Here is a 26,850-nt window from a genome sequence, read left to right as displayed (position 1 = left end):
AATATTCACAAAACATTCAATGCGATATGTCACATTAATAAGAGAAAGAATAAAAACCACATGATTGTTTTAGTAGATGCAGAAAAAACATTAGACAAAGTACAACATCCATTCATGATAAAAACCCTCTGCAAAGTAGGTCTGGAAGGAATAGACCTCAACAAGATAAAGGCCTTCTATGAAAAACCCACAGCCAACAGCATACTCAATAGAGAAAAACTGAGAGCTTTCCCCCTAAGGTCAGGAACAAGTTAAGGATGTCCACTCTAAACATTTTTATTTGCCATAGCACTGGAAGTTCTAGGTACAGAAATTAGACTATAACATAAAGGGGAAAAAAGGCATCCAAATTGGTAAGGAAAAGGTAAAACTCTCACTATTTGCAGATTACATGATACTATACATAGAAAACCCTAAAGACTCCACCAAAAACTGCTGGAACTGATAAATGGATTCAGTAAAATCACAGGATACAAAAATTAATGTACAGAAATCTGTTGCATTCCTATACACTAATAATGAAGCAGCAAAAAGTGAAATCAAGAAAATAGTCTCACTTAAAATTGCAACAAAACCAACAAAATATCGAGGAACAAAGTTAACTAAAGAGGTGAAAGATCTGTGCCCTGAAAACTGTAAGACACTAATGAAAGGAATTCCAGATGACACAAAGAAATGGAAAGACATTAAATGCACATGGATTGGAAGTACAAATATGGTTAAAAGGTCTATAATGGGGCACCTGGGTGGTTCAGCCAGTTAGGCAACTGCCTTTGGCTCAGGTCATGATCTGGGGTCCTGGGATCAAGCCCTGTGTCAGGCTCCCTGCTCAGTGGGGAGCTTGCTTCTCCCTCTCCTTCCTACTCATGCTCTCTCTCACTGTCTTTGGCTCTCTCAAATAAATAAAATATTTTTTAAAACAGTCTGCAAAGCAATCTACACATTTAATTTAATTCCTATCAAAATACCAATAACATTCTTCAAGGAACTAGAAAAAAAAATCTTAAAATTTGTATGGAACCACAAAAGACCTTGAATAACCAAAACAATCTTGAAAAGAAAAACAAAGCTGGAGGTATCACAAGTCCAGATTTTAAGTTATATTACAAAGCAGTGGTAATTAAAAGAGTATAATACTGACATAAAAATGGACACATAGATCAATGGAATAGAACAGCAAGCCTAGAAATAAACCCACAATTATATGGCCAATTAATCTTTGACAAAGGAGGAATGACTATTCAATGGGGAAAAGATCGTATCTTCAACAAACGGTGTTGGGAAAACCAGATAGCCACATGCAAAAATAATAAACTTGGACCACTTTCCTTTATCATACACAAAAATAAACTCTAAGTGGATTAAAGACCTAAATGTGAGACCTAAAACCGTATAAATTCTTGAAGAGATCACAGACAGTAATCTCTTGACATCGGCTATAGCAACATTTTTCTAGATATGTCTTCTGAGGCAATGGGAAATAAAAGCAAAAATAAATTATTAGGACAATAACAAAATAAAATGTTTCTGCACAATGAAGGGAATAGCCAATAAAAATAAAAGGTAACCTACTGAATGGGAGAAGATTTTTGCAAATGACCTATCTGATAAAGGATTAGTACCAAAATATATAAAAAACTGATACAACTCAACAGTCAAAAAACAAATAATCCCATTAAAAAATAGAAGACACAAAGAGATATTTCTCCAAAGAAGACATACAAATGGATAACAGACACATGAAAAGAGGCTCAAGATCACTCATCATAAGGGAAATGCAATTCAAAACTCCAATGAGGTTATCACCTTGCACCTGTCAGAATGGCTAAAATCAAGACCACAAGAAACACGTATTGGCAGACATGGAGAAAAAAAACCCTCTTGCAGTGTTGGCGGGAATGCAAACTGGTGCACCACTGTGGAAAACAGAATGGAGATTCCTCAAAAGGTTAAAAATAGAACCACCCTATGATCCAGTAAATGAACTACTGGATATTTACCCCCAAAATACAAATAACACTAATTCAAAAGGATAAGTGCACCCCTATGTTGATTGCATCATTACATTATTTACAATTGCCAAGGATATGGAAGCAGCCCAAGTATCAATCAATAGGGGAATAGATAAAGAAAAGGTGATATCTATCTATCTATCTACACATACACACACACACACGTACATAGGAATACTATTTGTAACAATATGGATAAACCTAGGGAACATAATGCTAAGCAAAATAAGTCAGTCAGAGAAAGACAAATACCACATGATTTCACTCTTATGTGGAAGAAAGAAAACAAATAACTGGGGGTGGAGGATATATATATATATATATATATATGTATATATATATATATATATAGAGAGAGAGAGAGAGAGAGAGAGATAAACCAAGAAACAGATTCTTAGCCTTAGAGAACAAACTGAAAGTTACTGAAGGGACTCCAGTGGGGAGTTGGAAGAAATAGAGAATAGGGATTAAAGTGTATACTTATCATGATGAGAAAGAATAAAATTATTAAAAAAATAAATTAAAAATTTCAAAAAGTGAAAAAATGTGATTTTTTTTCATTATACATAAAAAAGATGAAGTGACATAATATTTTGTGGCTTCAAAGAACTGATTGGGCTTTTTAAAATTATTTTTTAATTTTGTAGAGCCATTAAAAAAGGTCTTTAAAAGTATCACTAGTCTGATCCTGAAGTTAAAGATTCCTTTAGGCTGTAACATTTGTTGTTGTTAATAATAATAGTGATACTTATTATTTTTGAGACCAGCTCTGTGCTACTACTCTATATACATGTACGTGCTTACATGTATTAGCACATTTATTTCTCATCTCAACATTTGATATCATTATTGTCACTTAACAAATGAGAAAACTGAAACACAGAAAGGTGAATTAACTTACCCAAGGTCTCCAATTTTGTGTTTATAGATTTGTTTTAAGCAAGGATTACAGAGAGACATTTGGTGATCATGACATACTAATATCATATCTAGAGGATGCCTGAATTTAGGCACTGCAACACAGTACTAACTCAATTCAAAGAATCTCTACTGAAAAGAGTTGAAAACTTTTAAGTTTTTATTAATAACTATACTTTTTCAAGCATTTCTCAGAGTACTAAAACTTGAAATGGGTTAGAGGCTTCCCTGAAAAATCTCATTATCAAGAGATAAAGGAGAATGAAAAATTCTTATCTATATTGAAAATGTAATAAAAACAAAACTTCTTTCAGATTCGCTTTTTCAATATTAAATTTGGCAATTTTAAGGAATTTCTAATAATTTTAAATCCCATCCTTACCATCACAATCTAGAAGCTAAATTATTTCTTAGTTTATAAACAAATAGAAACATTATTTAGTACCAGCTGGCAAGTGTGTACACTCTGCATTATGAAGTAATGAATAAAATAATTGAAAGTCATATGCCTTTACTTTGAGGTAGAACTGTACCTACAGATTAAAAGCGATTACAACATAATTGAGAAGACATGGCTGTTGATTCCTGACTTAAGATTCTTCAGAATCAAAGAAAGAAATGTGTAATAGGCAGAATAATACTCCCCTCCCAAATATGTCCATGTCTTACTATATGAAACCTGTGCATATGTTAGGTTATGTGGCAAAGAGGAATTAAAAGTTGCAGAGGGATTAGGTTTTCTAATCAGCTGACCTTAAAATCAGGAGATTAACTGAGTGGGCTCAGCATAATCACAATGATCTTTAAAAATGCAAGAGGTGGCAGTAGAGGTGGTCAGAGTGATGTGATTTTAGAGACTCAACCTGCTTTTGCTGGCTTTGAACATGGGAGAAAAGGGGCCAAACCCAGGAATTCAAACAGCCTTTAGAAGATAGAACGGACAACAAATTTCTCCTAAAAGCCAGACTTTCCCCTAAAAGCCTCTGGAAAGGAACACAGCCTTTCCAACACTTTGATTTCTGACCAGCAGAATTGTATGACAAAGTATTTTGTTTTGAGGCATTAAGTTTGTAATCAATTGTTACAGTAGCAATATAAAATCAATACAATATGCAAACTGTAAGCTGCTTCCTAAATTGATCAGAAAATCAGAGACTAAAAGTACAGCAGACAGAACAAAAACAGTCCTTTATTCTTTGTTGTTATGTTCAGCTAAATTCAAATGGGATATTTAAAAGATGTTTGTTAATAATGACAACTTACTTTACTGCAGTTGCTTGTAACCTTCCATTCAGTTCAACTTTTCAGAGATCAGTTTTTTATTGTGCGTTAATTACTCATCTGGCCCCAGGAGGAAGTACAGACAGAATTTAGGCAGTTATCAAAGAAAGGAGAGCACTTGCCAGCTGCTTCCATTTTCTAAATCTACATAGGTGTAGATATCATCCAAATAGCTCCAGTGTTCAAAATGGGGGAAAAAAATGTTTGTTTTACAAAGCAACAAAGAAAATGTCTGAAGGTGTCTGTTCTTGGTTCAAAAAGTCCTGACTATACTATTGAATTAGTACATCTGCAGGGGAGACATGAAAAGAGGGTGAGAGAAATATATTACAAGACTGAAGAAAAATGATTTTATATCAGATAGCAAATTTTAGGCATTGAAAACTTACCAGTTTTAAATATATATAAATGTCAAAGAAGATAAAGATCATGCCAATATAAGACATGTCAAAGTCTAATCAAGTTAAACCATTTGTATAGTCAGTAAGGTGGAGGGAAGGTCTATAGACTATGGAGCTAACCTGGTTCCTAAGAAAACTCTGGGCTGGAAGGATCATCTGAAATTCCCATCTTTCTTCATCTGCCGAACCAATTACATATATCATACAGATGCACAGAGACACTTATATTTTAGCTAGACATAAATTTGAACTTTCTCAGCTCAATTTTCTGTATGAACATAGAGAAGACCATATATATATATATAATATATATATTATATATATATATATTTAAAATTTACATTATGTCTAATTTGGAATTGGGTGATAATGAGGTAAGTGTATTATTATTATTATTATCTTGAGTCCTGACATTATTTTCACCTAAGTAAAGGCAAGAGGTGCTTGGGGAAAATACTAATCTTTAAAATTCTCTACTAAGTACCTATATACATGAACAATTGACATTTTTTTATACACGTTTAATCCAGTAGAAGCCTCTCTTTTCATTAGACTGCCTAAGCTTCTTATAAGTGAAAAATCTGAATTTCTTTTTTATTCTTATTTTGGGAAGATATTGGCTTAAATAAATGAACTCATCTACAGCTGATGCTTGAACAATGCAGTGTTTAGGGACACTGACCCCTTCTGTAATCAGAAATCCCCATGTAACTTTTGATTTTCCCCAAATATCTACTAATAGCCTAGTGTTAACTGGAAGCCTTGTCAGTAATTTAAGTGGTCGATTAACACATATTGTTATCAAGAAAATCATAAGGAAGAGAAAAATACATTCACATACTATACTGTATTTATTGATACAAAAAGTTTAGGTCATTTGTTTAAAAAATGAATTATCTGTCACAACTTAGCATCAATATTGTCTTATGTAATATAAAACACTCTAAGTGTTATATATATTACTAAGACTAGACACCAAAAATAAAAGATAATGTGAAAAAAAATCATATTTATTACAGGTACAAAGATTGATAACAAAGATGCAGCAATATGATGGCTTTATGATAGCCTAGTGTAATCAAACAATTGCTTCATGGTAGCCTAGCTTATACACTGATGAATGAGTCATTATAAAATTTTTATAGCCTACAACATTATATTCATAGTCATAATACAGTATAGGAAACACTGTTATTTTTTTCATTGTTACTTCTTTAAAAAAGTCATTCATTTGTTTGATAGAGAGCAAGGGAGAGAGAGTGCATGCAGGCATGGGAATTGGGGGAGGGGCACAGGGAGAAAATCTCTAGCAGACTCCATGCTGAGCCCCGAGCCCAATGTTCCATGACCCATGGGATCATGACCTGAGCCGAAATAAATGAATGAGACACTTAACTGACTAAGCCACCCAGGCGCCTCCATTGTTATATTTTTAGAAAACCATTTACCTGTGATGATAGGCTGATACCCACTTTCTCCAATTACGAGAGAGACTTATTGTATGGTAACATGATTTTTTTTAAGCAAAGTTATAAAATGGTAAGAAAACTAACACATGATTATTTTATGTTAAATATCACTCACACTATGCCTATGTAAGGACAGGCTAACCACTTTCATACAAGTCTTATACACAATGTTCTACACAATGAATACTTAATGACACAAAAATGTTTCATACAGTCTTGCTATATAGTTACATGTGGCCATAACCATATAACTATATAGTGTGTCTTGCCACAAAGACACACACAACAGATAAGTTTGTTCACTGTATGGCATGATGATTACATATTATCCATTAAGTGGAAGTAGATCATCATAAAGGTCTTCATCCTCATCATCTTCATATTGAGAAGCTGAGGAGGAAGGGGAGGAGGGGAAGGAGAAAAGTTGGTTTTGCCACCTCAGGCATGGCAGAGGGAACAGGTAGAGGAGGTAGAAGCAGAGGCAGGAGATTCAGGGATACTTGGTGTAATTTTACAAAAATACACAGTAATTTCTGACTTTTTTTGCTTTTTCATGTCTCTAAAAATGTTTCTATACAGTACCAATCCTTCTTTATTATTTGCTTTACTTCCAGCAGATGTATTATAGAAGCGTCCATGTCATAAAAGAAGTCAAAAGTAGACTTGAATAATTGGAACCCTTCATTAGCTAGATTATCTAATGTTAATTTTTTTTTTTTTTTGCTTCTATATTTTCTTCCACATCATACGGCACTGGTTTGGAAGCACTTATCTCCATCAAGATGTCTCCTCTTAATTCCTCTGCTTAGCTTTTGAATTTCTCCAAAATCGAGATCTCAAAACCCTTCATCCTATACCTTTTTTTTTTTTTTTTAAACCATATCCACAAGGCTATGATTTCCTTGATTGGTTCTATCATAAATCCTCTGAACTCTTGCACAACATCTGGACACAGTTTTCTCCAGCAGGGATTTACTACTTTGGGAATCATGGTTTTCATGGCTTTTTCTATAACAGCAATGGAATCTTTAATGGTGTAATCCTTCCAGATTTTCATGCTGTTCTATCTATTAATGTTTTCTTCCATAGTGTTGACAATCCTTTCCATATGTACTATGTGTAATGAGCCTTAAAGGTCCTTTTTATTCTCTGATTATAGAGACTTTTTGTTTGGGAGCAAGTAGACCACTTTGATGCCCTTCGTGTTGAGTTCATGGGGTTCTGGGTGGCCAGAAGCATTGTCCAATATCAGTAGAACTTTAGGTACTTCCTGACTTCAGGGTCAAAACATCAATGGTACAAATCCAGAAAAAAGGGGTTTTGTCCAGCCCTTCTTGTCATACCAGCAAAAGATAGGTAACTAGTGTTTGTCTTTTCTCTTCAAAGCTTCGGGTTAGAAGCTTAATAGATAAGGGAAGTTCTACATTTGCACAAAATAGTAGTATTGGCCTCCCAGCCCCTCCTGCCTTAAATCCTGGGGCTTGCTTCTCTTCCCTACTAATAAACGTCCTTTGTGGTATTTTTTTCCCCAGAATAGGGAACCTTAATCTGCATTAAAAGTTCATGGCCCAGGCTCTTCAGGAATACAACAACTGAGAAAAGGAAGTTTCCAGAAAGGAGTTAACATGGACTTTTGAAATCACAGTGGGGCAATTCTTGGAAGAAACACTTGCCAATTGGAAAGTCTTTTTAGCTAATAATGAAATAAAAATAAAACAACCTTGACTGCTTGCTCATTTGATTTAAAAACAAAACAAACAAACAAAAAAGCCAGTCCAGGCAGATATCTTTTCTTCTCAGTGATTTTCTTAATGCCATCTGGGGACTGCTCCCTCTTAATCAACAGAAGCTGCTTCTCTTGTTATCCTGACATTTTTTTAAAGACAAACTTCTTTCTAAAATTATCAAACCATCCTTTGCTGACATTAAATTCTCTAGCTTTAGATCCTCCACCTTTCTTTTGCCTTAAGTTCTCATATAATGACTTTGCTTTTTCTTGAGTCATAACAGTCTCAGTTGTATATGTTGCCTATATTAGGCATATAAGTATGGCTTTCTTTTAGCAAACCTGCATCCACATAAAAGCTGCATTTTCAGTGGGATACAAAAGATATTTCACAAGTGCAAGGTTTTTAGGCCTGCTAGTGTGGCTGCCGTCATTGATGCATGAATTTCCTTTTCCTTTATTTACAATAGTTTTTATGCTGGATTCATTTATTTCTAAATGATGGGCAACTGCAGCTGCAGACCTCCATCTACAGTACATATGAAGCAATTCAACGTTTTTTTGTAACGTCAGGACCTTTCTCTGCTTCTTGGGCAAACTTCCAGCATCGCTAGTGACACTTTGTATGGGTCCCATGATGTTATTCAAGGCTGACAATATTATACTAACCACGGTGAAAAATATTCGAGAACCTCAAGAAACCACTTTTTGCTGCAATACGCAGTTTACTAGAGAGAGAAATTGCTCACATGAAAATGACTAGCATCACATGGCACTGTAAGTGGATATTTGCAACACTTGAGCTTACCACAATAACAACAAAAAGTCGCTATGAAATTATCACAGTAATGTAGTATGTACTACAGTTTATTTTAAGCAATTATGATTTAATACTGCATGTTTACATTTGTTTACATTCCTCTCAACTGAATAGAACCATGTATGGTCTGCAAGTGTGTGTGTAGATTTTGATAAATTTTAACATTTTATAATAGATTTGTGTATATTTTATGGTAGTAATAAAAATACCTATATCTACATTCTACATATATTTTATTCATTCATAATATACCTAATTTTTCTTATTTTTTCATTGTTTAGGCTATACAGTTCAAATGTAAATTTTTCCAAATTGTCACAAATCTCGAAAAAATTTTCTTTATTGAAAAGATCTGTATATAATCATGCAGTTCAAACCCATGCTTTTCAAAGATCAACTGCATTTACTCTTTGTACATGTATTTATTCAGTACCTCTTTTTTAAGTATGTTATTGTGTCTCAGGCACTGTGCAAAACACTTAGAATACAAAAATGATAAAACACAGCTCTTTCAAGTAGTTTGTAGACAAAAATTTATACTACTATTCAATATGAGAATAATTTTAATAGACACGGGCTCCGTTTTGTTTTGGGGCAGTTTATGTAGAATACTGTTAAGCTTATTTTGCCTTAGAAAAAGCAGAAGTAAATTCATGAATAACATATTTAAGACTTACATATTGGGTATTTTTTTGTTTAGAATGTGTGATACATGGGTGCCTGGGTGGCATAGTGGGTTAAGCATCTCCCTTCAGTTTGGGTCGTGATCTCAGGGTCCTGGGATTGAGACCCACATTGGGCTCTCTGCTCAGTGGGAAGTCCACTTCTCCCTTTCTACCCTCTGTGCTCTCCTTCCATTTCAAATAAATAAATAAATAAAATCTTGTTAAAAAAAAAAAAGAAAGAATGTGCAGTGCATCAGAGATAATTTCTAGCAAGTCACTGAGACCTGGTTTCAAGCATGTTTTGATTTCTAAGTATTGCTAAATTTTTATTTAAGCATGATAAAGCAGTTGAAGCAGTAATTCGCTCAATTCCTTTGAGTATATCTTAAGAAAAAATAAGGGAATGAAAAGTGTGTAATGCTGGATAAAACAAATGAATATTCTAGGATCCCCTGTGCCCTTGAGAATGAGTTCTCTCTAGTATAGGATCAGAACTGGAAGCATCAGGGTGATCTCATGAAGTTTAAAAAAAAAAAAAAGATTCTTTTTCTCATCTCTATCTACCTATCTATAGCATTCTTCCTTGGAAAGGCCTAGAAAAAAATGCCCATCTAAATAGCAGTGAACATCACTAATATCCAGGCTGTGACATTGAAATACTACTCATTAAAAGCAGGGCTACTTGGGGTACCAGTTCATTTCTGATGTAGAGAAAATAATGTATAAGTTGAGTTTAAGAGATCCAATTAGTGTAGTTAGTAAGGAAGCTAGCAGAGGATATAAGTGTGCACCAATAGGAAATGAGAGCCAACTTGAAAAAGCTCTCATTGGCCAAAAAGTGTAATAACTGAAATAGATGAAAACACACCATATGTGTTTAAATGCTTACATTCATAATGGCACACATACACACATACAACTAATTGCCTTTTTAGAACACAGGGTTAATAAAGTACATCATAAAACATTTGTTTTGTCTTTTTTAATATGAAATGATTCCTGTATAACTAAGGTGAAATTTCTCTTTGTAGAAATATTGCAGCTAATAAATGAAGAAAGAATGATAAATTGGGTTATCAATAGTTTACAACAAGTCATGAATTATAAAAACTTGGCATCAAGTATTGGTGGCTGCTAGCATCACACACACACACACACACACACACACACACACACACACACGGCAGCCAAGCATATTGTGCTTTCTGATACAGAATTTTAAGCTAATGAAGAAATCCCTAATAGATGTGGAGAAACAAGGTCAGTGGATGTTAGTAAGTAGGAGGGATGTAGGCAATAGAACAAGATGTTATGGGATTCTGAAGAGTAGAGTTTACTTATGAATTGTTATTGTTTAAAGTGTTAGAGGGGCACCTGGGTGGCACAGTCTGTTGAGCCGCCGACTCTTGGTTTTGGCTCAGGTCATGATCTCAGTGTCGGGAGATGGAGCCCCATGAAGGGCCCTCAGGCTCTGCACTCAGGGAGGAGCCACACATTCCTCTCCTCCTCTCCCTTTGCCCCTAACCCTACCCACCCATCCCCACATTCTCTCTCGCTCTCAAAAATAAATAAATCTTTTTTTTTTAAGGTTTTATTTATTTGACAGATCACAAGTAGGCAGAGAGGCAGGCAGAGAGAGAGGGGAAGGGAAGCAGGCTCCCCACTGAGCAGAGAGCCCGATGTGGGGCTCAATCCCAGAACCCTGAGATCATGAGCTGAGCCAAAGGCAGGGGCCTCAACCCACTGAGCCACCCAGGTGCTCCATAAATAAATCTTAAAAAAAAAAAAAAAGAATAGAATTTTAGAAATGAAGGACCTGTAAGCAATATGGATGAACCTTGGCCTTGCCTCCTATTGCTTGGTAAGTGGTCATGGGAGAATGAATAGCTTCCACAGGAGGGCTACAAAGGAGCAGGTGCTGGGGAGAGCCAGATTTCCCTTTAGGAAAAGGGAGTAAAGGAAGGCGAAAGACTTCAACAACACACCTTGTATAGATTAACCATCATCTGGAAAACAGTGCTTCCCTCTATATTTTGCAACTTGGAGTTTCTGTCACTCTTCTTACATTGAAGGGGCACAGAATACAAAGCACTAGTTAATTCTGATCTTGTTTTTAAAATTAGCTGTTTAAGTATCTTGAAATTGTTTAAATAACAATGTATTAGTATGTTTATAGTAATCAATTTCAGGCATATCAAGTCACATTTTTAGAATGTGAGACTATTCTTTAAAAGGAATTAATTTATGAAACATGCATTTACATTATAAAGTACCAGCAATAGATTGTTCTCTGGCATTTCAAACTGCCTAGAATTAGAGTAAAACCACAAATAGTTATATAACTAAGCTTAATTTCATTGTATCCTGATCCAAAATCATTTGGACTAATTTGTTTTATCTGACCTAGGAACTTAACCCTTAAGTATTTTCTTGGGAAACAATAATAAGACAATTCCAGGGGCTAAACATAATTTCATGAAACTAAAGCAAATTGCTTTTCTACCATATCCTCCAAAATATACGTTTTTATCTATTTTACCTTTTTAAAAAACATGAATCTAGGCATTTTAAAATAAATATAAAAATTGATATTTTATATAAATAAATATTGATCATATTTATTTCCATCTAGTTTAAGCTTTATTGTTAAATATACTAACATAGCTTAGCAAAGTTTTCCATACATGCAAAAGGTTACCTTTTCTGTAAATATCTGAAATAAGTAGCAGAAGCAAGCCAATACCAAATTTTTCTTTTGGGGGAACTCTAATATGCATCTGAAACTAAAGCAATAAATAGTTTTATCACACAAATGAAATCTCATTACATGACAGTAGCTTTCCAGGACACAGTTTGAGAAGAACTGTGTGGCTGAGCAAAGCTGAGGGAGCAATAATGCCCCATTACCACCATCTGCCTGGATGCAGAAGTGGGAGCAGAGACACACAAGCCACATGGTATTCAATACTGTTCTAGTAGCTAGAAACATGTCCACATTTTCACCAAATACATTCAGATTTATAGGTGAATTAGATATTCAAAATAGGGGCACCTCAGTGGCTCAGTCACTTAAGCATGTGCTTTCAGCTCAGGTCATGATCCCAGGGTCCTGGGATCAAGTTCCACTTTGGGCTCCCTGCTCAGCAGGAAGCCTGCTTCTCCCTCTCCATCTGCCTGCCACTCCTCCTGCTTGACCCTCTCTCTCTCTCTGTCAAATAGATAAAAATCTTTAAAAATAAATAAATAAATGCTCAAGATATTACAGGTATAAAGAGGTATGTACTTAATGATTTAATATTAACATAATCTTTAGCACATAATGTGAATTCTTAAGAAATCAAGATTTCAGAGGGTATGTGCTTTGGTGAGTCCTGTGAAGTGTGTAAACCTGGCGATTCACAGACCTGTACTCCTGGGGATAAAAATATATTATATGTTTATAAAAAAAAAAGAAAAGAAATCAAGATTTCAGCTGAATCTTTTTTTTTTTTCCAGCTGAATCTTTGAGCTATTGCTATGATGAGTTTGATTTGACTATGATTTAGAGAGAGATCCTAGAAATTTTTAAAAAGCCAAGTGTAGCGGACACTTGGGTGGCTCAGTCAGTTAAGTGTCCAAGTCTTGATTTCGACTCAGGTCATGATCTCAGGGTCCTGAGATCAAACCACAGGTGGGGCTCCATGCTGGGTGTGGATTCTGCTTAAGATCTTAAGATTCTCTCCCTCTCCCACTGCCCCTCCATATCACTCCTCCCCCCATGCACACGTGCTTTACTCTACTTCAAAAAAAAAAAAAGTGTAGGAGAAAAACATAATAATATAAATACAGTGGTACCAACCCATACACCACAAGGCCTTCCTTTAAAATATGTGTGTTCTACTTAAAATATACCTCCAAAAGGCATATATAATACTATTCACTACATAGGATCTACAACAATAAGAATGCATTTAAAAACCAACATAGGATACAAATTGAGTGAAATAGTATTATTTAAAAGAAAACCGTAGGCCCTAAATAATGTCACTTAGATCTAGTTTCCAAACCAGGGCTTAATCCTTAATATAATTACAGTTTCATTCTCCTCCAGAAATTCAGTCTTAACTGTCAGTCAGGATTTTTTCCAATCACACCAATGAGTCTGCTTAGAGCCCCCTCCATTTCCCCCAACCCCAAAAGGAAGATTAGGTAATCTGCATAAGACCCCTAGCCTTTCCCCCAAGGCAAGCAGCCTTGCTTGAAATAATCCTTTTCTTTTGTTTTCTTGCCCCATCCTCCTTTTGTAAAAACCTTCCATTGTGTACAACTCCTCAGAGTGCCCTCTATTTGCTAGATAGGATGCTGACTGATTAATGAATTGTTTAGTAATAAAGTCAATTAGATCTTTGAAATTTACTTGGTTGAATGTTATTCAACAGTATGTAAAGGTTAGATGAAAAAATAAACAGTAAGGCAGAATCAGAAAATTTTAAAACATCCTGGAAAGCTTATAAATTACCAAAATAAAAATTTGTTCATAGACCATGAGTTTAGTAAATGAGTTCAGTTTCCTTATCTTAGAATAATGGTAATTTAAAAAGTTGGGGTTTTCAAGATCAGTTCAGTTGTTTTCTTTAGAATGCTGCCTGGTTGGAAGTAAGTGATTTAAAAAATTAATCCTATATTTAAAAAAAAAATTTAGAAACCTGGGTGCCTGGGTGGCTCAGTTGGTTAAGGGACTGCCTTCAGCTCAGGTCATGATCCCGGAGTCCTGGGCTTGAGTCCCTCCTCGGGCTCCAGCTCCACGGGGAGTCTGCTCTTCCCTCTGACATTCTCCCCCTCTCTGCCCTCTCCCACTCTCTCTCTCAAATGGATAAATAATATCTTTTTAAAAAATTTAAAAACCAAACAATATATATTCGTAGTATGACTATGACATTACCAGCCATACAAACTGACAACTATTCATTTGATCACCCCAGTTTTCACTATACACGAGTCAAAGCAGATCAAACTGAAATAGAAGGGGGAAGAAATGGCAAACACTTGCTTTGTTATCTGAAGGAGAATAAATCTGCCAGCCTGAAAAATGGTAAGGAGATGACTCATTTCCCTGCTACTGCTTAATTTGGATCTAGAGTCTGCTCAGCTTTCCTCCTAACCCCAAAAAAGATATCTATAGCCAGAGCTGCTGTATCAACTCTCATTTTACATGCTTTCTAAGATTAAATTTTACATTATTGCAAATATCTGGAGTCTACAGTGCCTAAGCATTTGGTTTACTACATCTGGGAATGGGAGATGAGAAAGTGTCATGAAAAATTGCAAAAGTAGACTATTTTTGGGAAAAGGACTATATATCAATTAGAATTACCTAGAAATATGTTTACCTTCTCAAAGTCGTCAACCAGATAACAAAAACAAGAGAGATGAAATTCAGAATTTAGATAAATTGATTGTTAGCGTTCAGTAATTAAACAAAGTCAGCTCACATTTACTGTTCCTCTAGCTGAAAAACTAAGAAACGTGTTCTAACAGCAACCAGGTAAAAATAAAATGAGTCAGGAGAAGGTACAGACATTATGATATGAGTCATCAGTGGAGAAAACCTTCATTCCTGAAAGGTGAGTAATTAAGAAAAAAAAAAAAAACCAACACAGGAGAAGTGAAAAAAAATTTTTTTAAATATTTTATTCATTTATTTGACAGAGAGAAATCACAAGTAGGCAGAGAGGCAGGCAGAGAGAAGAGGAAGCAGGCTCCCTGAGATCATGACCTGAGCCGAAGGCAGCGGCTTAACCCACTGAGCCACCCAGGCACCTGAAGTGAAAATATTTTGTAAGAAGTAAGATGACTTTAACAATCAAGACACAAAGGAAAAATTACTTTGGAAAAATATATGCGATAGTAAACCTAAAAAAATTCTATAAAAACTTAAGCTATAGATGTATTTTAAAGCTTTTATTTATTTATGTGAGAGAGAGAGCACAAGCAGGGGAAGGAGCAGAAAGGGAGAGAAGGGGGATACGCCGACTTTCCACTGAATGGGGAGCCCAATGCAGGGCTCATCTCAGAACCCTGATATCATGACCTGAGCCAATGTCAGACGCTTAACTGACTGAGCCACCCAGGTGCCCCAAACTATATGTTTTTTTTTATAAAATTAAGGAACCATGTGTTTGATTAAATATGATATAAAAATAAAGTATAAGATAACATAGCAATAAAATACAGGATAAAAATATAGAAGAAATTGGGCAAAAGGGAGGTGTTAATAAAAACAGAGCTTAATGAGCTGTTGAAATGTAAAGAAACTAAAAATTTAGTCACACATTTAAAAATAGTCATTAAAAGCAGAATTGGGGGGGTGCCTGGGTGGCTCAGTGGGTTAAGCATCTGCCTTTGGCTCAGGTCATGATCTCAGGGTCCTAGAATAGCACCCTGCATCTGTGTCTCCCTTTCCCTCTGCCTCTCCCCGTAGCTCATGCTCTCTCTATTTTTCTCTCTCTGTCAAGTAAACAAATTAATTAAATGTTTAAAAATAAATAAAAGCAGAATTGGCACAGCAGAAAATGAAATTTGAATACAAAGGAAAAGGAGCTAATGGTAGAAATGATTGGGAAGTGTTATAGCAAATGCAACAGAGAAAGCACAGCTAACATCATACTGAAATTCTAAAAATAAAATGAAAGAATAGAAAGGTAACATTAAAGATTGTAAAAGTAAATCAAAGTAGGCTGAGTAAAGCTCTGAATATGCATATCAAACCTGCATATGTACATGACACATACACACCCAACCAGGAAAAAAAAAGAAAAAATATGTAAACTTATTAAATTTCAAAAATTAAGTATTTACCTTTAAAAAGAAGTGGGAGGAGGAGGTGACGTGGGAAGAGGGAAGAAAAAAGAAAGAAAAATTTAGCTTATACATAGACTTCACCTTTAAGACAAGGGAACAATGGCTAGATAGTTACATAGTTTTGAATGTTCAGTTTTCCATTTTGTGAGATCAGCTAAAACGTATTTACATGTAAATATGTGCTCAGAAATATTTGTACCCTTCTAATGGAAAAGGTGGATCGGTTGACAAAATTTTAACCAAAATAAGAATTCAAGGATAGGGAACTATGAGTAAGTTTTAAAAATTGGTTAATATTGACTTTAGACTTAATAATTATTGTAAACATAATTTTAAATATGATAACTTCAAAAGTTATTTGGTATTAATAAACTAGATGAAAATCATAGCCTTTCAGCTAAAACTGAAAGGCATGCTAAATTTTCTGTTTTATAAGAAGAAAGGGGATTATATTATGCTGTTTTATTCTTATTGATGATTAAGAAAAAATAAGTTCAGAGGTGCCAAGGTGACTCAGTTGGTTGAGCAATTGACTTGGTTTCTGCTCAGGTCATGGTATCAGAGTCATGAGATCAAGTCCCATGTTGGGTTTTGTGCTCACTCTGGAGTCTGCTTGAGATTCTCTCATTTTCTCACTGCCCCTGCCCCCCAGCTCACACTATAAATAAATAAATAAATAAATAAATAAATAAATAAATAAAATCGGGGGAAAAAATAAGTTCATACATATTTTTAACCTATATGTAAAATTGTTATGTATTATAGAGTCTTATTAGTTGAAGACAAATGGCATGTATAGTTTCTAGAATGCTAGAAGAATCAAAATTTGATGACATTTACATTATAATCACTGGGGAAATAGGAAATTAAAAATATGAGTTAAGAACAAAAAACAGAGTGACTCAGGATTAATTACATCTCTAATGACAGTAAATATAAGTAGCTAATTGTATTAAAAACCATTCAAAATATATTCTCGGGGCTCTTGCGTGGCTCAGTAGGTTAAGCCTCTGCTATGGCTCAGGTCATGCTCTCAGGGTCCTGGGATTGAGCCCCGCATCAGGCTCTCTGCTCAGCAGGGAGCCTGCTTCCCCTTCTCTCTCTGCCTGCCTCTCTGCTACTTGTGAACTCTCTGCCAAATAAACAAATCTTAAAAAAAAAAATACATATATATATATATTCTCAATTGTGTAATTTTTGCAATAGAAACGTAAAAAGCATCAAAGTAAAGTTAAAAGTGTTGACAAATATATTACTCAAACATACACATACCATATGCACACAGACATACACACACCAACACACAAAATTAAATAAGATAGTAAATATTGGTGTCTAATATTAGAAAACAATAGAGAACAAAAAGCATCAAGAGCATTTTACTGCAATTTCTAAAGAAGTTATAATAGATATGGGCATTTGTGTATCAAATAAGAGTCTGTGTATGTGTGTGTGTTCACTTTTTAAAAAGTGAATTAACAGATGCTTCTGGGAATTTCTAACCAACACAACTTATTAGTGAAAATTTTATGTTTATATTTTATAATTTTTCTTTTTTAATCTGCCCAAGGTTGAATCTCTTAACAAGCAGTTCACCAATAAATCATAGCAGAAAAATAATTTTTGGATTTGATATTCTCATGTTTATGATTTTTTAAATGGTGAACTACAAATGAAAAACATAATTAAGCATATAAAAATAATTTGCACATATTAACAACCAAATTTTATTTAATGAAGAAACAGTATAAAATTTCTCCTTCAAATCAAGAATAAGAAAATTATTTTTTCTGTCAATTATTTTAGAAATACAGCCAATGCAATAAGATAAATGAAGGTATAACCATTAGAAAGGAGGAGATTATTATTATTTGTAATGATATGCTAATGTATGGAGCATGTGTTAAGTACTTAAAAATGTGGAGGCATAATATTTCAAGATGAGATGATGTGAAATTAAAAAAATATAAACTTTGGAAGAATTTATATATTTAATTCATACCATTATTTGGGAAACTGATAAGCTGATTATAAGGCAATTTTGGTAAAGAAAAGGATGGAAAAAATACTAGTAGGGACTTGTGTATGAAGAGTAATACACATTTTAAAGACACAATAATTAAAACAGTGTACTAACTAAACAGTTATAGACGTATGCATCAAAGAAACTAAAAAGAAAAATGCATGAATCAACCTTAGCATGTTTCAGTTTTAGTTTAAGTTAGATATGAAAGAAATACTGGTTCACTTAATAGATGTAACTGGGCAGACACAGTTAATCACCTGGATAAAAAATGTTGACACCACTAAATATGGATTACAATTGTAAAGTAAGTTTTATAGGGAATAAAGGACTAAAATGTGGAATCGTGAGAATCCCGTATCAGTGGTTCTCAAACCATTGTGAAACATTAGATTGTGCTGTGAAACACAAGTTTGTCATTTGCTATGAGAAGTTGTCAGGAAAAATGCCCAAATATGTTTGAGAAATGCTTACTTACACTAAGATAAGCATGTTTTTGTTTGTTTTAATGTAAAAATACATAGAAATTTTACTGTGCTTGTAAAATGTCAAGAAAGGGCTATAGTTTGTAGCATTTTAAAACTACTCTACTCAAGATACTTTTTTGAGAGCACTTTTGTTTTGGGTCTGGCCTCTTAGTCACCAGTGGCAGAAAATGCAATAGGAAATATGATGTGAAGTAAGAACATGAACACTGTCACAACTAAGCCTCTCTTTCTCTCTCTTGAAGTTCTTTTTCTCTAGATACATTGGCTTCTGTATTTTCTACAGCAAAATGGACCTTTTCTTCAGGATGGGAAATATGGGTAGAGACTTTTGGGAAATGTATTTTTCCCGTATAGTAAATGACATCAGTTTGAAAATTTAGAGCAGGAATCGCATTGAGCAGGCTTAGATTATATGCACATTTTTTGGGTTAATCACAGGGTTCAGTGGTAGGCAGAGAGGGAAGTACAAGGATTAGCCCAGACTAGATCTAAGTCTAACTCTGTGTTCTGTTAACACGAGAATGAATACCCAGACATGGCCATACCCCTTCTAGCCACGCTCATTAATATTTTCTGAAAGATTGTCTGTCAGAATATATTCTGGAAACTGCTGCTTAGGAGGAAAAAAATAAATTTAATAATTACAACCATTGCAAACATCTGTTGAGTGATTACTCAACAGTAAAGGAGGTGCAAAGCATTACTCTAAGTGCTTCCTGTTTTTAACTCATTTAATCCTATACAAAATTTAAGCTTAATGATGGTTCATTGAATAGGCATTATCAATATCTTCATTTTAGAAGAAATTGAGGCACAGAGCATGTAAGTGTTTTTAAGAGCTTATATAGCTAGAAAATGGAAGAGTTAGAATCAACCCTCAACAATTAGAAAAAAGGATTATTCTATTTTAAGAGATCAACTCAACAACCCACTCTTGATGTCAGTGATTTTGATATCATCTTTTGGACAACTAGTATTATAAGAAATTGTTGATTGGTAGTAACATAAACTTAAAGCATGAGGTAACAAAAATAATTAAATGGTACTCTATAAAGATTAGCAAACCAAATACTGTACTTTTAAAATATATATCAGGAAGATTTTTAGTCTTTTTAAAAATTTTGCACACTACTTATGGTTTTGTGATTTTAAGAAATAGTATATGTATACTTCATCTGTTATATTTAGCACTAGAAAACTATTTGATAACTCTAAAGGTTTAAAAATAATTTGAAATAGCAAAGCTATGTGGTTGGCAAAGTAACTGGAAATTGACATGAGTTCACAAAAATTAACACAAAAAATGAAATGACAGTTTACTAAAGTGGATTGCTTTACCACCAAATGTGGTGGTAAATATGTGAACCCTTAATAAAAAATAAATTAAAGTAAGTTGTTGGAAAGGCATAGGAAAGGCCTCTATCCTGTTCTGTTTCAAAGATTAGAAAAACATTATGCCTGTGTTGTGTGAGTTCTTCCCTTTGAGGCAATCAGTGTTTATGTCTTCTTATTCATAAATTGAAAGTATATTGAACACCTATTCTATTCCAATCACTGTGGTAGACAGTGGAGATATGACCTTGAATAGAGATAAGACCATGGTCTTCCTTTTACGGTGCTGAAAATCCCGAGAATGATCTAAGAAAGTAATTTTGAATGTTATATGCATGTTACAAAAAGAAGGTGTTATTTTCCCTCTTCTTCAACTCTGAAACTCCAACCAAGTGAAAATAATGAGCTATAAAGTGGTAGCAGTAGTAGGGGGTGGCTAATAATGGTGAATTACATCAAAGAGCATACAGTGTTCTTGGATAAAATCACTGTAAGTTTTGAAAAAAAGATAAAAAACCTCCTGACAGCAGTTTTTTTCTGAGGATGTATGTGTTTGAGTGTGTGTGTGTGTGCATGTGTGCCTGCCTGTATGTGTGTAATAATGTATTCAGATAATTTGAAATTAGGTATGGGTGTGTGGAATTATTTTTAGTTCCTTAGATTTGGATACATTAAAAGCTCATTGGGAACAGAAAATAGGGCACATCTGAGGGGATTCAATCAGAACATAGTTGATCAGAGTAAAGATAACAGAATATACACGTATTGCTGATTTCTCTGGATAAACATTTTCTTAAAGTTTGAATAATTAGCCATGCATGTGTATATGCAAACGTATGGACATGCGCACATGTGCACACCTACACACAATGAATAAACAACAAATCCGATCTTATAGAATTATTTTAATACTGTGAGGAACATCATCATGAAGGCTCTAAGAAAGAGCATTCTCCAAATAATTGAAGAACCGTGTTGCTGAGTAATCAAGCATGCAGACATCCCATGCATGGTTTTAGAGGACAGGCTATTAGTCTCAAAAGGTAGAGGAGAACAAAAGTGGTGACACTGGTTTAAATTAGCTGGACAAATACCTTGCCATGGCCCATCTGACCTTCTATCCCAGCCTTCGATGTGAGCCAGGTAGATGTCTTTCTGTCTTGCAGCATGTTTACTCAAAAGGTAGAGTAGATGAGAAAATGTTCTGAACAATAGATCTGAATCCAGGCTGTGTGCTCACATAGCTAATTTTTCTGACTTCCTTCATACACAGTCTTTCAAGAAGGAGCTGTCTCAGAAAAAAATCACTCCTATTCAAAGATGCACAATTATAAGAAAATAATCAGAACCTAAGCAAAAATATCACAACAAAAGAGGCGGCCAACAATGACGGTGAAAAAATCAGATGAGGAATGTAAGTCAATCAATATTCAGCAAGACTGTCTTTCAAGAAGTAGAACAAGATGAAAACATGTTTTCATAAAGAATGGTGAGTAAAATTATAGTAAATATGTGGATAATTCTAAACTATCATTGGTTGTACAAACAATAATAATTGTTAATTTGGAGATCAAATAAACTAGGTATAATTAAATACTAGACCACAAGACTATGTAAGTCAGGGTTGGGTGATTCAGATTTTAAAAGTTCTTTGTATTGTCCAGGAAGAAGTACAAATACGGATAATTGTAGATGTTTCAGGAATGCATGCTTAATTTTTAGATGTGACCACTAAGATAACAGAGGGTGTATCTTTCTAAAGCAGAGAGAGAGAAAGAAATGAAAGCAGTAGCAACAACAATCCTTGATCAATTTGGAAGAAGGACCAATGATGTCAGGAAAATAGAGAAAATCGTACAAATACAAGCCTTCTCTAAAGCAGTAAAAATGAAAAGGTGTGTATCAGAAGCACATAAATGTAAATAGTCTGACTATATTTTGTAAAATCTCTAGATTGTGACATTGTATTAAAAAAGAAAAAAGCCCATCTGAGGTGTATGGAGAAGTGTATGGAGACATACTAGATATGCAAGGATAAGGATTGCTTAAAATGAAAAGGACAGGGAAACATATCCCAGGCAAACAGTAACAATAGAAAACGGGTGTCATTATGTTATAAACAGCCCAAACAGATCTATCTGCAAAAAAAAAAATATGTCTAGAGGAGAAAAGAAGCACTTTAGAACTAAAAGACTGAATTTACCTTCTAGGTATCTGAGATATGTATGTACTGAAAGTAGTTCCTTCAGAATTCCTGCCATTACACATAATAGTGCTACAAGAGAAACTGACAAATCCACTTTCATAATGAAAGGATTAAATAGAAATCTCACAAGATTTATAGATCAATTAGATAAAATATCATTAGGCATGCAGAAGAGTTGAAAAAAATGACAAGCTTGATTGTAATGGACATATGTAGAATATTGCATTCAATTAGTGCAAATTACACATTCTTTTCAAGGACAAGTGTTGCTTATGGAAATTGGCCATATAATCTGTGACTTTTTTTTTTAAAGGAGACTATTGCCTTATCACTTTGTTGAAAGGTGATGGGCAATTTTTTTTTTTAAGATTTTATTTATTATTTAACGGAAAGAGAGATCACAAGTAGGCAGAGAGGCAGGCAGAGAGAGAAGAAGTCAGGCTCCCACCGAGCAGAGAGCCTAATGCAGGGCTCTATCCCAGGACCCTGAGATGGTGACCTGGGCCAAAGGCAGAGACTTTAACCCACTGAGCCACCCAGGAGCCCCTAATCTGTGACTTCTAACATAATTCAAAGTCAGCACTATACAGACTATTCTTTCTGACCCCAGTATATAATTAAATATCAATAAAAAGAAGATAATTTACAAAACAACTCACAAATACTCAACTTCAAAACATTTCTAAATAACTCAAAAAGCAAAAAATCACAATAAAAAGGAAAATATTTAGAAATATAAAACAAAGTTGTCAAGAAAAGAAACATGTTTGTGCTAAGTTAGACGTTCAAAGATACACATCATCCTTTGTAGCAGAAAACAATTCTTGAAAATACTCCATCCAACAGAAAAGTAACTAATAACTTAAAAATGTACAAATCGTATCATTAAAGGACTATTGCTAAGAGCTGATAAGAAATAGATTTATGCCTAATTACAAGGATTCATTTTTTTGCTATGGTTGTCTCTATATCATTTTATCGGATCATAAATTTGGAAAAGAAACTAATAATTTAATTACACATCCAACCCAATATATTTCCAGACAGGAAACGACTACTATAACATTTTTTCTTTCTAAACTCCTAGAGAATTATACTGTGCTGTTTGCTTACTTGAAGAGGGCTTCCTCACGGCGAAAATGATCCCAGCTCAGAGAGGAAAAAAAAGTGAAATCATGGCCCGGAGGCTGATAGTAGCAACAAATGAGCTTGTTCACTGAATGAATCAGTAAACGCATCTGCTTAACGTGATCCTTTTGCGTAGAAGCTGGCTGTAGCCATCTTTGCCTGCTCAGTCCTGGTACTATTTACTGTGCTCAATCCACAGACTTTCTTTCTGTGTGTCCCAGAAGGCAAATAGACACGTATGGAGTAGCATGTCATGGAAAGAGCCCTTGAGCTGGAACAAGAAAACCTTGATTCAAATGACCTGGGTGACGTTATTCATAACGTAAGTGACGTGTTCTCTGCTGTTATCTGATATACAGTAGGACGTTAGATAAAGTATTTTAAAAGTTTGACACTATATACACGTTACATATTATAAGTGCTTTTTTTTAAAGTAAGGCATATAATTTCTGTCTTTAATACCAGAAAGACCAGAAATAATACTAGAAATCGATTTGTTTGCCAGGTCAGCAATTAAGGGGGTGATTGGGACACCCCGTTGGCCTTCAGTGAGCTGCCAGTTCGGAGCCCAGCCTGGAGTGACAAAACAGAAAGAAAACAGCTGCTTTTCTCCAGCAGGGACTCCAGTCTGTTTGAAGCCTATACGTTAAGAATATCCACCCTTTCTTTAACAAGAAAATCCTTTTGGAGTCACCATCAGCATGCAGTCTGTAGACTACTAGCACCAGCTTCAAGATACTGAAGAAAATGTACACAAAGAAAAAATCTACCAACAGACATGACTGAAATTGGCTCAAGACTCTGACGGACATAAAATTGAGCAGTTAGGAGATGACATAAAGGATACGATAGCCACAGGGTCCGTGAGAGAGGGAGGGAAAGGGGAGAGAGGGAGAAAAGAGATAATCAAGGCATAATCCGTGTATCAGAGAATATTTACCAATTTACTCAGCTTTTAAACTCCTCTACCATTTAAGTCTTACAAGAACATTAAGCAGCTACTTTGCCTCAACCGTATATTTGAATTCAAATACTCTTCTATGTATTGGTTAAGTACAGGAAGTTTACTTGTTTCAGTGTCTTACCTGAAGCATAAATCTTCCTGAAATGAAACATGATCTCATTTCTTTTCAGGAGAGAAATACGCTCGTACAAGCTAAAACACTTCTATTTCAAGGGAACGTTATGATTCCACTGAAAGCTTTTCTTCCTGTTTGGCAGGTTTGGCTTGTTTAGGAATCTATTTTTCATCAAACCCTGGAAGGCTATATGGAAAAAAGCACAGAACTTAACAATGAATTAACTTCTCCGTGCTAAACAGAATTTGTGCCAAACAGCAAATTGCAAACAAAAATATGTCTTTGAAAAAAATAGGTAAGGTGAGCATGTTTCTACGCTGTGTTTTTGCTCGTATTACTGTGAATTTGAATGCAGAAGTGGATGGGGACAGGAACAAGTGGTTTCAATTCGCAGACGCAGAAGTGAACACTTGAAAATATTACTCTAGCCATTCTGTGAGTTTGACTACCAAGTTATTTTCTTTATTTAATATGTTCCTTTTTTTTTTCAAGTTTAGCAAAATGTCAATTTTGTTTTCTCAACCTCAGGACCGTAGTAAATTTTGATTTTTAAAATATTTCTTATTATCTAATCATATTTCAAGAAAACAGAAATAGAAGGCTAGCAAGAAAATAGGTGTGGGTATTTGGGTATATTGCTGTTAAAATGAGCAATGAGTGGAAATTTTGTGGCAGCCCATAAAATTGTCTAATTTGATCCAAGAACTATGTTCAGCCAGAAGCATGCTTCCTTTATTGGAGAAAGTTTTAGCAACCAAAAATATGTTGGGTCAATTTTTTTGTTACCAAAATATAATCATAGGAGCCTCACTTTTTCTTGTTTTTTTTTTCCTTTCTTTCAATTTTATATTAGTATTTTTTTAAAGATTTTATTTATTTATTTGACAGACAGAGATCTGAAGTAGACCGAGAGACAGGCAGAGAGAAAGGGGGTGAGGCAAGCAGGCTCCCTGCTGAGCAGAGAGCTGGATGTGGGGCTCCATCCCAGGACCCTGAGATCCTGACCTGAGCTAAAGGCAGAGGCCTAACCCACTGAGCAGCCACCCAGCCACCTCTGTTTTGTTTTGTTTTTTAAAGACTGGATTTCTTGGATGGAAGGATGGAGAACAGAAAATTGTGAATTTAATTCACTCTCAGTGCTGCTTATGAAAAGGTATTTATAATATCAAAGTTTTAAAATGTGCATCCTTCCTTCCTACTCCTTTCCTTACAGAGCAACACAGGTGTGAGAGATTAAGTAAAAGTGGAAGCTTCGCCTGGAAATGGAAAGTGAAAATGGTTGCTCTTTTATATTTTAATCATAACCTAGATTTTGATTCTTAACTTTGAGACTCTGGAGAGGTAGAAGGGTTTAAAAATAGCTTTACATGTAATGATCTTTCCTTAATACATTTATGCTAAACATTCATTATCTCTTTACACTAATTCCTAAAATGGGCCACTAATTTTTAAGAAAATACTCTCTTGCAAAATTGGATTTTTCATTTTTGGACCTACAAATCTCTTATCCTATGTTATAGTCCACTTGTGTACATTTGAGGAGAAGCTGAGGAGCTGAACTGTTTGAAAAGGAACAATCTAATCTTGGAGGAACAGAAAGATTAAGTTTAGCACAGTTTGATAGCTATTATTTAACAAGAACAGGTACTGAAATGTACCTTGTACTCTGTTTTCTGTAAAAATATGCCCTTCGATACCATTTATTTCCTTACTTTATATGTACGCTTACCTATTTCAGTAGAATTTTTTTTTAAGATTTTTTATTTATTTATTCGACAGAGAGAAATCACAAGTAGACGGAGAAGCAGGCAGAGAGGAAGAGAGGGAAGCAGGCTCCCTGTCAAGCAGAGAGCCCGATGCGGGACTCGATCCCAGGACCCTGAGATCATGACCTGAGCCGAAGGCAGCGGCTTAACCCACTGAGCCACCCAGGCGCCCCTTCAGTAGAATTTTTAATTAAAAATAAAACCAGATGGACAATTGTGCTATTTCTGTAAGTTAATTTCTCATGGTTTTTTCTATTCCTACTACTTAAACAGGCAAAACTTTGTCTCTTACCGAGAAGTATACTCATTTTTCAGGCAAACCATTTAAGACAAAATGACAAAGCATTTAAGACAAAGCATTCAAGACGTAATGCTGAAATCCCAAGTCTTTTGGGAAAAAGGCAATCTTTACAGTATCAGTTTCTTCCATTTCCTGTGTGTTGTGTTAATATTACTTTAGGTTATCTAATCTATGCTTTTTATTACAAAATGCAGAGTTAAAAGTGTTGAAAACAAGAGTTTTAAGTGTCTTGGTGGATAGACTCCTAAAACTTTCCTGCTCATTGCATTAAGAAATTAACATCCAGGGGCGCCTGGGTGGCTCAGTGGGTTAAGCCGCTGCCTTCGGCTCAGGTCATGATCTCAGAGTCCTGGGATCGAGTCCCGCATCGGGCTCTCTGCTCAGCGGAGAGCCTG

The 26,850-nt window shown here is 34.8% G+C and overlaps 1 long non-coding RNA gene across 1 annotated transcript in view; it reads left to right on the top strand.

Annotated features, from left to right (window-relative positions):
* Positions 1–23,444: 23,444 nt before the first annotated feature.
* LOC132020625 (uncharacterized) overlaps positions 23,445–26,850 on the top strand; it is a 64,652-nt gene continuing 61,246 nt past the window's right edge. The window contains exons 1-2 of the long non-coding RNA XR_009405042.1: positions 23,445–23,631; positions 24,531–24,683. This is a non-coding gene — a long non-coding RNA (uncharacterized LOC132020625). The remainder of the gene's footprint in view (positions 23,632–24,530; positions 24,684–26,850) is intronic.

This window comes from Mustela nigripes, chromosome 6 (assembly GCF_022355385.1).
Source record: "Mustela nigripes isolate SB6536 chromosome 6, MUSNIG.SB6536, whole genome shotgun sequence".
Lineage (NCBI taxonomy): Eukaryota > Metazoa > Chordata > Mammalia > Carnivora > Mustelidae > Mustela > Mustela nigripes.
Note: the sequence above shows the minus strand (reverse complement) of the source record. Positions and strands in the feature narration are given on the sequence as shown.